Below are 10,278 nucleotides of genomic sequence, written 5' to 3' on the forward strand. Positions count from 1 at the left end.
CAGTCTAATAGTAGTGGGGGTTGTTTAAGATTAACTAAACCCCAAATCAACTTCTTTTGCAGATAAATTGAATGAATATGATTGTATGGGGGCTATCTTTATGTTACTGTGCAAATTGACATTTGTTGTGTAAACTTGTTTAATTTTGCAATATTTGGCTAAAAACCATCTTAGTGCTGACCTCTATGGGTTGAAATGGGGGGTCGTGGCCTAGTAGTTAGAGCAGTGCGCTTGCACTCAGAACAGGATGCAAGTACCCGGTTCGATCCCCAGCGCCTGCACTCTGGGTCCCTGAGCAAGACCCTTACCCCCAGATTGCTCCCCGGGCGCCACACATGGCAGCCCACTGCTCCCCAAGAGGATGGGTTAAAAGCAGAGAACAAATTTTGTTGTAATGTATGTTTCAATGTATGTTTCAATTACAATAAAGATGATACTACTACTATTACATTACTATTACTAAATGTTAGTGGTAAGTGGCCAGTATGAACTTTTCCAGTCATACTGGCCACTCAAAGTGCTTTACAGCCACATTCACCCAATCACACAGATTCATACACGATACGCAGAACGGTTGGGGTTAAGTTCCATCGATGTGACGGGAAGCTTGAATTGAACCCATTGTGCTACAGTCCCCCTCTATTGGTCAAATAGGGTGACAGTTGAGTTAGGCTTATCTTGGAATTCTGAACTGAGAAGTCAGAATAACGTAACCTGTGACGCTTGTGGATGCTTGTATTTGGCCATAGTTTGCCAAAGTCTGCATTTATATGGATGTCATTAAACACCTTGATAAGGGCGGTCTCTGTACTGTGGTGAGGAAACCTGACTGGAAAACGTCAAAGCAGCTGGTCGTTGTTAAGAAGGTGTGTAATTGTTGAAACTCAGCTTTTTCAATAATACTGATTAAAAGAGGTTTGAGATGGGCCTGTAGTTCTGGAGTAGTAGTTTGTCTAAATTGTTCTTTTTCAGCAGTGGTTTGATAATTGCTGTTTTTAGTGACTGGGGGAAAACACCTGACAGAAGGGACGTGTTTATTATCTGAGTCAAATCAGACGCTATGACAGGTAAAACTTTCTTAAAGAAAACTGTGGGGAGAACATCAAGGCAGCAGGAGGAGGAACTTAGCTGCTGAATGATCTCCTCTAAGCTTTTGGAGTTTATTTGGCTGAATTGGGACATTTTGTCAGGATAAGTCGTAGTTGGAGACGACTTTGGTTCTGAACTTGACATGGATGTATAGACTGATCCTCTTTTTTCTCAATAAAAATTTGTTGTAGGCTCTGGTGGAGTAGAGTTTAGATGCCACAAATGCATGAGCATAAACAGCCTGAATATACCTTTGCGGATACACTTAGGGCCCAATTTTCAAAAGGTTGTTTCGTATCAAAATGGGAACAAATTGATTAGTTTGTACAAAGCTGATCTTCAAACCAGGAGCAAAGCAATTTGTGTATCTAACATGAGCAGAACAGTGAGAACAAACTTTTTTTTGTGTAAGTGCCTTCATGAATATGCAGATTCAATTCAATTCAATTTTATTTATATAGCACCAATTCATGAAACATGTCATCTCAAGGCACTTTACAAAGTCAAATTGAATCAGATTATACAGATTGGTCAAAAATTTCATATATAAGGGAACCAGTTGATTGCTTCAAAGTCCCGACAAGCAGCATTCACTCCTCCTGAAAGAGCGTAGAGCCACAGTGGACAGTCGTCTGCATTGTTGATGGCTTTGCAGCAATCCTTCATACTGAGCATGCATGAAGCGACAGTGGAAAAAAAACTCCCCATTAACGGGAAGGAAAAACCTCTAGCAGAACCAGAACCAGGCTCAGTGTGAACAATCATCTGCCTCGACCGACTGGGGTTACAGAAGACAGAGCAGAGACACAACAAGAGAGACAAAAAAGCACAGAAGCACACATTGATCTAGTAATCTGTTCTACAATAGATGGTAATAGCGGGTGAGCCGTCTTTTCTGGATGATGTCACAGCTAACAGAACGCCAGACCAGGTGTACCTACTATGAAGAAAAAGAGAGAGAACAAAAAGTTAAAAGCTGAAATGACGACAAGCAATGCAAAACTAGAGAACAGTAGAAATCAGCAGAGTGAAAGAAATAGACCCTGATGTCCTCAAGCAGCCTAAACCTATAGCATCATAACTATAGAAGTAGCTCGGGGTAACATGAGCCACTCTAACTATAAGCTTTGTCAAAAAGGAAAGTTCTAAGATTAGTCTTAAAAGTAGAAGGGGTGTCTGCCTCACGGACCAAAACTGGGAGTTGGTTCCACAGGAGAGGAGCCTGATAGCTAAAGGATCTGCCTCCCATTCTACTTTTAGAGACTCTAGAAACTACCAGCAGACCTGCAGTCTGAGAGCGAAGTGCTCTGTTAGGAACATACGGGGTAATCAGAGCTCTGATATATGATGGAGCTTGATTATTAACGGCTTTATAAGTTAGAAGACCTCTCCCTGGGCTGCCACCTTATCGTGGTGGAGGGGTTTGACTGTCCCAATGATCCTAGGAGCTATGCTGTCAGGGGCTTTAAGCCTCTTGTAGGGTCACTCAAGGCAGACAGGTCCTAGGTGAGGGACCAGACAAATCGCAGCCCAAAAAGCCCCTATGATGAGTACAATTATTGGATCTCGTGTTCTCTCGCCCGGACGCGGGTTACCGGTTCGGGCTCAGCCCGAAGAGGCGACATGGGTCCCCCTTCCGATGGGCTCACCACCTGTTGGAGGGGCCAAAGGGGTCGGGTGCATTGTTTAACGGGTAGCAGTAGAGGGCGGGGACCTTGGTGTTCTGATCCTCGGCTGCAGAAGCTGGCTCTTGGGGCATGGAATGTCACCTCTCTGGTTGGGAAGGAGACTGAGCTCGTGCGCGAGGTTGAGAGGTTCCGACTAGAGATAGTCGGACTCACCTCGACGCGCCGCTCTGGCTCCGGAACCAGTCTCCTTGAGAGGGGCTGGACATTCTTCTACTCTGGAGTTGCCCCTGGTGAGAGGCGCCGAGCTGGGGCCTGCACGTTGGGGTTTTCCCCGGTGAACGAGAGGGTGGCCTCCCTCCGCATTCGTGTGGGGGGACGGGTTCTGACTGTTGTTTGCGCCAAACAGCAGTTCAGATTACCCACCCTTTTTGGAGTCCTTGGAAGGGGTACTGGAGAGTGCCCCTGCTGGGGACTCCCTCGTTTTGCTGGGGGACTTCAACACTCACGTGGGCAATGACAGTGGGACCTGGAGGGGCGTGGTTGGGAGGAATGGCCCACCTGATCTGAACTCGAGTGGTGTTCTGTTGTTGGACTTCTGTGCTCGTCATGGATTGTCCATCACAAACACCATGTTCAAGCATAAGGGTGTCCATATGTGCTCTTGGCACCAGGACACCCTGGGTCGCAGTTCAATGATCAACTTTGTTGTCGTTTCATCTGATCTGCGGCCGCATGTCTTGGACACTCGGGTGAAGAGAGGGGCGGAGCTCTCCACCGACCACTACCTGGTGGTGAGTTGGCTCTGATGGTGGGGGAGGAAGCCGGTCCGACTGGTCAGGCCCAAACGTACTGTGAGGGTTTGCTGGGAACGTCTGGCAGAGTCCCCTGTGAGACGGAGCTTTAACTCCCACCTCCGGGAGAACTTTAAACACGTCCTGAGGGAGGCGGGGGACATTGAGTCTGAATGGACCATGTTGCGTGCCTCTTTTGTTGAGGCGGCTAGTCGGAGCTCTGGCCGCAAGATTGTCGGTGCATGTCGCGGCAGCAACCCTCGAACCCACTGGTGGACACCAGCGGTGAGGGAAGCCGTCAAGCTGAAGAAGGAGTCCTACCAGGCTTTTTTGGCCTGTGGGACTCCGGAAGCAGCTGATGTGTACCGGCAGGCGGCTCGGCTGGTCGCCGAGGCAAAAACTCGGGCGTGGGAAGAGTTTGGAGAGGCCATGGAGAAAGACTTCCGTACGGCTGCGAAGTGATTCTCGTCCACTATCCGGCGTCTCAGGAGGGGGAAGCAGTGCAGTACCAACACCGTTTAGAGTGGGGGTGGTGTGCTGCTGACCTCGACTCGGGACGTCGTGTTTCGGTGGGCGGAATACTTCGAAGACCTCCTTAATCCCACCAACATGTCTTCCATTGAGGAAGCAGAGCCTGAGGACTCTGGGTCGGGTTCTCCCATCTCTGGTGCTGAGGTTGCCAAGGTTGTTAAAAAGCTCCTCGGTGGCAAGGCCCCGGGGGTGGATGAGATTCGCTCTAAGTACCTTAAGGCTCTGGATGTTGTGGGGCTGTGTTGGTTAACGCAGCTCTGCAGCATTGCGTGGACATCGGGGGCAGTTCCCCTGGATTGGCAGACTGGGGTGGTGGTCCCCCTATTTAAAAAGGGGGACCAGAGGAATCACACTCTTAAACCTCCCTGGTACGGTCTATTAAGGGGTTCTGGAAAGGAGGGTCCGTCGGATAGTTTAATCTCGGATTCAGGAAGAACAGTATGGTTTTCGTCCTGGCCGTGGAACACTGGACCAGCTCTATACCCTCAGCAGGATTCTTGAGGGGGCATGGGAGTTTGCCCAACCAGTCTACATGTGCTTTGTGGATCTGGAGAAGGCATTTGACCGTGTCCCCCGAGGGATCCTGTGGGGGGTGCTCCGGGAGTATGGAGTACCGGACCCTTTAATAAGGGCTGTCAGGTCTCTGTACGACCGGTGTCAGAGTCTGGTCCGCATTGCCGGCAGTAAGTCGGACTCGTTTCCAGTGAGAGTTGGACTCCGCCAAGGTTGCCCTTTGGGAGATCGACAGGCGGATTGGTGCAGCATCTGCTGTGAAGCGGGCGCTGAACCGATCCGTTGTGGTAAAGAGAGAGCTGAGCCAAAAGACGAAGCTCTCGATTTACCGGTCGATCTACGTTCCTACCCTCATCTATGGTCAAAAGCTTTGGGTCGTGACCGAAAGAACGAGATCCCGGATACAAGCGGCTGAAATGAGTTTTCTCCGTAGTGTGTCTGGGCTCTCCCTTATAGACAGGGTGAGGAGCTCAGTCATCCGGGGAGGACTCAGAGTCGAGCCGCTGCTCCTCCACGTCGAGAGGAGCCAGTTGAGGTGGCTCGGGCATCTGGTCAGGATGCCTCCTGGACGCCTCCCTGGTGAGGTGTTCCGGGCACGTCCCACCGGGAGGAGGCCCAGGGGAAGACCCAGGACACGCTGGAGGGACTATTTCTCCCGACTGGCCTGGAAAGCCTTGGGATTCCTCCGGAGGAGCTGGCCCAAGTGGCTGGGGAGAGGGACGTCTGGGCCTCCCTACTGAAGCTGCTACCCCCGCGACCCGCCCCCGGATAAGCGGAAGAAGACGGACGGACGGATAAGTTAGAAGAAGAATTTTACATTCTATTCTTGATTTAACAGGAAGCCAATGAAGGGAAGCTAAAATTGGAGAAATATGATCCCTCTTGGTGATTTTCACCAGAACTCTTGCTGCAGCATTTTGGATCAGCTGAAGGCTTCGAACTGCATTTTGTGGACTTCCTGATAGTAAAGAATTACAATAGTCCAGCCTTGAAGTAACAAATGCACGGACTAGTTTTTCAGCATCACCCTTGGACAGAATGTTTCAAATTTTGGCAATATTCCTGAGGTGAAAAAAGGAAACTCTGGAAACCTGTTTAATATGGGATTTAAATTACATGTCTTGGTCAAACACTAAGATTTTTTACTTTATTACCAGAGACCAAGTTAATGCCATCCAGATCACATGCTAATGACAAAACCCCACAAATGTATGGTGGGCGACATGCAAATGTAAATACATGATACCCACAAAGCTATTTTCCAAAGCAGAAACTGAGAATTGCTGCAGTTTTTGCCTCTATATTTAGTACCTCTGACCGTCAAGTACAAACTTGACGGTCCAGGCTGAGACGCGTGTGAACGACATCCCAAATGTTGGATGTCTCAGAATTGGATGTTGGATGGTCAGAATAGAAGTCCAGGACAGGAGCTCAAGATGGCGGATGGTGCGGAGTCTGGTACAGGAGCTCCCTTCTCCAGCCGTCCCCGGACTAAACCGCTGGTCTACAAGACTATTGATGGAAAGCTTATAGTAGAGGATGAGTTTTTAAACTTTCTTGTGGTCAAAATCAAGACTATGTGTCAGGAAGAGCTTGTGCTGCTTGCATCAAACACATTTGACTTTGAGTGGATTGAGTCCTCCAGAAAAGTCCTGTTTGAACTGTGTCCCAATACTAAGCAGCGGTATGTGGCCTTCAAAGGAAATCAGAAAGCTGCAAATGCCATTAAAAGCTGTTTAAAAGTTCTGAATGAGTGCGGGGAAGCTATACCGCACTTTGTCTCCCACTTCCTGGATGAGCTGCCGCCTGTGACGTTTAACAGCCTGGATGTCTCCAACTTACTTAGCAAGATGGAGCGTTTACAGAGCGAAGTTTGTGCCCTAAAGCATACAGTGTCACGCCAAGTGGATGTTGGGGAGGAGTTGCGTGAGGTTACCGCTACCATTGACCGCAGAGTTGCGGCAATGGAACGACATTTGGTGGCCGGTGGAGGAGGATCTAGGAGTGTGGACACGCCTGCTCTAGGATTACCTAACGTGAGTGACATGACATTGGCTGTGAACGCCTCTGAGGGGGTGGCGGCATGCATGGATTCTGTCCAAACAAACTGTGTTACTGCCGATAATGCAGCTATGCCTGTGAAAGAGACCTACATCGACTACCCCAGGATCGCTGGTGAATTTGTCGCGGTGAGTGATAACCGAAACTGCGCTGCTGATGCGCCCACGAGTACACCGACATGGAACTTGGTGGTGAAACAAGGGCGGCGTATGAGAAACGAGAGCCATCCAGCTTCGTTAAAACGCCAAGCTAAACCGGAGCGTAAACGACCAGCCCCTATTATTGGTACTGGCGCCCAAAGCACCATAAAAGTGGTTAGAACGAAGCTCGTAAATGTCTTTGCAACTAGATTTCTCCCTGATCTTGAGGATGAGACACTAACGAACTATCTTAAAGGAAAACTCGGGCGTGATGTTGAGTGCCGGCGTATTGTCACTGGGAACCCCAGATATAGTTCTTTTAAAGTCAGTGTGGAGTGTGAGAACGTTGCAGAAGTGTATAACCCAGAGCTGTGGCCAGAAGGTTCGGTGGTGCGCCGTTACTATGAGCCACGCAATAAACCTACAACGTCTAAAGGTCCTGGGGTGATCACTTCTAGTGGTTCCAAAGGGTTCAATGGAACGGCTGCAGTGAATTCCACATAGACCAATTAATGCGTGTTATTTCTTACAATTGCCGGGGACTGCGTGTTGGTAAAACAACTGGAGATAAAGCAAGACGTCTGGTTGTGGATAGATTGTTGCAAAAATGTGATATTCTCTGTCTGCAAGAAACTTTTCTGTCGAAACAGGATCTGGCAAGTTTGAACTATATTAATGACAGTTTCTGTGGAGCTGGTGAATCCACTGTTGATCTTTCTATGGGTATAGTGAGGGGTCGAATCGCAGGAGGAGTAGCCATTTTATGGCACAAAAAGCTGGATCCAGTTTTAAATGTCATCAGAACTGGTGTTGACTGGTGTATTGCTGTACATTTAAAAGTTGAAAACAAAGAATTTGTCATTATTAATGTCTACACACCATATGAGTGTCCTCAGTATGAAGACATTTATTTGAATAGACTTGCTTTTTTGAACTCTTTTATTGATGACCATTATTTTACCTCTGTGTATGTAGTAGGTGATATGAATGCAGATATATCTGATGAACATTCTTCATTTGCCAAACATATGCATCAGTTTTGTGATGATAACAGTTTTATATTGTCCAGTGAGCTGCTGCTACCTGCAGATAGCTATACCTATATAAGTGAAGCTTGGCATACAACGTCATGGCTTGACCATTGCATTAGCTCTGCTGATGCCCATGCTGTTTTAAAATCAGTAGAAATCTTATATGAGTATTCTTTGTCAGATCATATTCCATTTTTAATGATGCTGGATATTAAAAGTCTTCCAGAGTTTGTACAGGGGGCAAATAGTACACCTTCAGTTAAACTTAAATGGTCCAGACTCTCTAAAGTAGACTTATTAGCATATCATATGAAAACTGATCTTCTTTTGAGTAAAATAAGTCTTCCTCTTCAATCTCTTATGTGCTCAGATGTTAATTGCAGTGATATTTCTCACTGTAGAGACCTTCATACTATGTATGATGGCATTGTGGATGCTTTGTATGAAAGTACAAGACCATACCTTGCATGCAGAAAGGCAAATAACATCAGGCCAGGGTGGAATAAACATGTGTCAGGTTACCATGCAGAAGCTAAACAAGCACATAAGATGTGGGTACAAGCAGGTAGACCAAGAGATGGAACTCTTCTAGAATATAAAAAATTTACTAGTGCAAAGTTTAAATATGCCATTCGATATATTTCCAAGTGTGAGCAGAACATGAGAGCAGACTCCATGGCTGAAAACTTGCTTAATAATAATGTTATTGGTTTTTGGAATGATGTTAGAGCCTTAAACAGGTCTGCTGTACCACTCCCCAGTACCATAGAGGGCATTTCTGGGGCTCATAATATAGCAGATTTATGGAGACAGCACTATTCTGCCGTATTTAATTGTGTAAAAAGTGAACCCTATGGCTTGGGAAACATTCCTAAGAGTGATGCGGTTATAATAACCGCTAGTGAAGTTCAACAGGCTATAGCACACCTGTGTGAGAATAAGGCGACGGGTTCTGATAGCATTACAGCAGAACATCTGAAATATGCTAGCCAAAAAGTGGCGGTGCTGCTTGCAATGTGTTTCACTGGGTTTATGACCCATGGGCAGTTGCCTGATTCCTTATTATCTGTTACCCTTGTGCCAATAATTAAGGACAAAACTAGTAAGGTTGGTAGCCTTAATAACTACAGACCAATAGCTTTAGCTAGTATGATATCTAAAGTATTAGAAAAAATCTTGCTTGGTCGCCTCAATCAGTTTATTAGTACAACAGATAACCAATTTGGTTTCAAAGCCAAGTTGGGTACTGACTTCTGTATTTATGGCCTGAAAGAGGCAGCAAGAGCATATTTAAGTAAAAATTCATCTGTACTAATTGGGTTCATTGATGCCTCTAAGGCCTTTGATCGTGTCAATCACTACAAGTTATTTGAGAAATTAAAACAGCGAGGGGTTCCAGATATACTCATACGAATATTAGTTTACTGGTATTCTAAGCAGAAAATGCATGTAAAATGGGGCAATAACATCTCTGCTTCCTTTGGAGTGAGTAATGGTGTGCGCCAGGGTGGGCTTCTTTCACCTGCCTTGTTTAACGTGTACATGGACGACCTGTCAAAAGAAATGAACCTTTGTAAAACGGGATGTATGATTGGCGATACTTTGGTCAATCACTTTATGTATGCTGATGACCTGGCTGTCCTCTCACCCAGCAGTGCTGGTTTTCAGCAGCTACTGAATATCTGCTCTGATTATGGGTTGAGATTTGATGTGCAGTATAATGCTAAGAAAACTGTTGTACTAGTTTGTAGAACTAAAGAAGACAAAAACCTTTGTTTCCCAGATTTTTTTTTGTCAGGGCAAAAGTTAAATGTTTGTTCTAAAACTAAATATCTGGGTCACTACATCACAGACCAGCTCTGTGATGATGATGACATTTATCGACAGTGTCGTGTGTTGTACGCCCAGGCAAACATTCTGGGAAGGAAATTTTATATGTGCACTGCTGAGGTAAAAATAAGCCTGTTTAAAGCCTACTGTACATCCTTTTATACAGCTCCTTTGTGGTGTAATTTTAAAAAAGCTAGTATGCAGAAGCTTAAGGTTGCTTATAATGATTCTTTGAGAATTCTGCTTAAGAAACCCAGGTTCAGCAGTGCAAGTGAGATGTTTTGTAATGCACATGTCAGAACATTCCAGGCACTTGTGAGACATCTGATATACAGGTTTATGTGTCGTTTGGGCAGCTCATTGAATAGTCTTATTGTAATGTTTTCACATCCCTCTCTCAGTGCGCTAAGATTCCAGTCGGCTCTGTGGAAACATTGGTATGCAAGTGTTTTATAAGATTTATTTATGTATTTATTCTACTTATTTTTCTTTTATTCTATTAGTTTTGTTTTTATCTCTTTGTGGACCACGAGTCTGTTGAATAAAGCAATCAAACTGGCATGCAAAAATACCTGCAGTCCTACTGGCCAGAAAGGAGACACTGGCATAATGTCAGAAGAAGGACAGAGAGTCTCTCTGCATGTGACCATATTTGGGCTTTTAG

The sequence above is a fragment of the Fundulus heteroclitus genome, chromosome 12, assembly GCF_011125445.2.
Source record: "Fundulus heteroclitus isolate FHET01 chromosome 12, MU-UCD_Fhet_4.1, whole genome shotgun sequence".
NCBI classification, from domain to species: domain Eukaryota; kingdom Metazoa; phylum Chordata; class Actinopteri; order Cyprinodontiformes; family Fundulidae; genus Fundulus; species Fundulus heteroclitus.